Genomic DNA, 2,632 nt, shown 5'->3' with positions numbered 1-2,632 from the left:
GGACGCTCGGACCCGAACCCGTGCCCGCTGCGGGGGCTTCGCAGACCTCGGCCAGCCGGAGGCGCCCGGTAGGAGCAGCCTGGGGTCTGGGGGCGCGTCCTCGTCGCCCGGTCCGAGCAGCGGGTGGGTGTCATTGCCGTCTGCTCCCCGGGTGGGGACAGCCCTGGTGTCTCCACCAACCCTCCCACCTCCGGGTCCCCGCTTCCCCCCCACCGCTGGTGGCAGTAAACTTGACAGCAAGGAAAACCGTTCTCTTGGGGAAACGACGGAGTGTTTTGCTGTTGCTCTTTGCATTCATGTGCGCCCGATCCCCACCGCCCACTACCCCTCTTTAAAATCTTCCAGACACCCAAACAGCCTAGAGAAGAAACGAGCATTTCCCCTGGATTTCTGCGGTAGTAACTTCTTTTCTTTTCTTTTTTTTTTTAGGTTTCAGAAACAGTCAAGGGAACAAGATGTGAACTGTTTTCCTTCTGCAGAACAAGAGGCCCTTCCTCCCCTTCCCGCGAAGGTGGGTATGCGATCTTGGCTGCTGGAAAGGTGAGGGTGTCGCGAGCCGCGAGTGCGAGGGTAGGAAGGTGGGGAGCGTGTGTAGACCGGCAGGACTCGTGGCTTCTTGCTCCTCTGAAAATGGCAGAGCTGAACTTTTAACGTTGGTCTGGGAGGGTATGTTGGGGAAAGGGGGCGGGGGGTTGTTTATTGTTGTTCTGGGATCCTTTAAGAAGCATTCATTGTTTCTTTCTCCGCTGACTATACAAATAAACGTGGCTTTGCAGAAAAAAACACACCACATTGTCAGTTACTCTTTCTCTTCGAGCAGCCAGAGAGTCTTGATCTTTCAAAGAGGAACATTTTCTAGGACTGAGAGATACCTATTGAGAGATCACGTTAGCCGTTGTTGCTGGGGTTTCTGCTGCCACATTGAATGCTTCCTGTGATGGTTTTATCTGCCTAAGTTTGCTGTGTCGGTTGAATTTACCCCGTTTGCTTTCCGGTGGTTATTAATCTGACAGGAGAAACTCTTTTCTTTCTTTCTTTTTTTCTGAATGAAGCAGCTAAGGTGTGTCATGCATAGTGGGAAGGAGAAATGTGGAGAAGGAAGCAAGAAGTGGGAATAAGAGAGGTGACGATTGCTTTTGGTTTCATAATAGATTTGTGTTACTGAGTTGTTGGGCTACTGCAAATATTCTGATATCACACCCAGCAGATTCGAAGGTGGATAATCAACCTTTGGTCTCCCTCTCCCCACTCTCTTCACCTTTTTACCACTTAAAGTGCGAGAATCATTTGCTTGTATACGTACATATGTGTTAGTGTATAACAAACATATCTGCAAACTGGATGTGTCCAACACTTGCCTTAATAGTACATGTATTTACCTGTATAGGAAAGTTCCACTATATAAGCATATGATGCTTGTTTTTGCTCTAGTAGAATGACCTGTGTTTGGAGCTTATAGTGTTTTTTTTAGAGGCTATTTAAGGAATAGTAAGGGGGGATATTGGAGGACCATTGTTTGATTTGAGACAGTGTCTCAGGTATGGGATGGGAACTGATATCTTTTCTCTACCTTCACCTGGCTGTATTGCTGAAAGATGGCAGAATAGGAAACAGCGTTGGCTTTGAAGTCAGGTCTGGGTTGAATCCTGGTGTTGTGTTACTTAAAATCTCATTGAGCTTCACTTTTCTTATGGTTGTTGTGAAGATTGAATAAGAATATGCATGCAAAGTAGAACATTGCTTGGTTACTATAAAAGTCTTGGCTGCTATCATGGCTGGACAGGCCAAGGAGACTCAGAGAAGGACAGAATGACTCTGCATAAGGTGATCTGCCAGTGACCAGTATTGTTTCCTCTTTAGTAAAAGGACAAAAAGGACTTTTGGGTCTTACTGGTTCAGGGATTTTATAATCTCTTTATGGAAAGATTGTACTCATCTCCTTGACGCCCCCTCCCACATTGTGCTGTCCCCACCAGCTTTGTGCTGCCCTCTTGTGGTTAATTATGCTAAGAACTTTCTTTTGCTCCTCCCACATTGCATTTTTTTGGGTCTCTTTTTAGGCCCCTTCCCTTTGCTCCCAGTTTCCCAAATTGTGCACTGAGTGAGGTGCCCCACAGTACCAGTGAACTCAGGCCTGAACTATTTGTTTGAGGTAGTTCATAGTTTTAACATTAAATTAACACATTCCTTTCTACAATGCCATGTCTTTGCCAAGTTGTGTTTTTAGAGGTTGCTGTGATAAAAAGCAAATAGTGCATGAAAATTAATGATACAGGCAAGGAGAATGTGATGTCCGATTTAATTCCAAGGTTTGAGAAGTTGTACAGTGCCCAACACTACGTTTTAAGGACATTAATACTTAGGTGGTTTGAACCTACCTACCTGCTTAAGCATTTCTTTTGGCCTAGGGCGCCTATGAAAAAATTACTAAGACTGAGGACTCCCTAAATGGAGAAAGTTTGAGAACCTCTGCTTTATCTTTTGGTTGGCTCTTCTGATTTAAAAATTTTTTAGTTAATGGAAAAACTGCATTTTTAAAATGTTGGTCACTAATGGATCCCCTCTCCACCAAAATTATTGATACCATTATTTTTTTTCTTTTTTTTTTACAATTATTTATTATTATTATTAT

The 2,632-nt window shown here is 44.4% G+C and overlaps 1 protein-coding gene across 3 annotated transcripts in view; it reads left to right on the top strand.

Annotated features, from left to right (window-relative positions):
• JAK2 (Janus kinase 2) overlaps window positions 1-2,632 on the top strand; it is a 107,837-nt gene continuing 105,205 nt past the window's right edge. For 2 of the 3 annotated variants that reach the window (XM_015570522.1, XM_006773839.2), the window contains exons 1-2: window positions 1-68; window positions 430-511. The gene's annotated coding sequence lies outside the window, so the exon portion shown is untranslated. Of the gene's footprint in view, window positions 124-429; window positions 512-2,632 lie in introns of all 3 variants that reach the window. The other variant, XM_015570523.1, reaches the window with a different exon arrangement.

The sequence above is a fragment of the Myotis davidii genome, unplaced genomic scaffold (genome assembly GCF_000327345.1).
Source record: "Myotis davidii unplaced genomic scaffold, ASM32734v1 scaffold547, whole genome shotgun sequence".
NCBI lineage: Eukaryota > Metazoa > Chordata > Mammalia > Chiroptera > Vespertilionidae > Myotis > Myotis davidii.
Note: the sequence above shows the minus strand (reverse complement) of the source record. Positions and strands in the feature narration are given on the sequence as shown.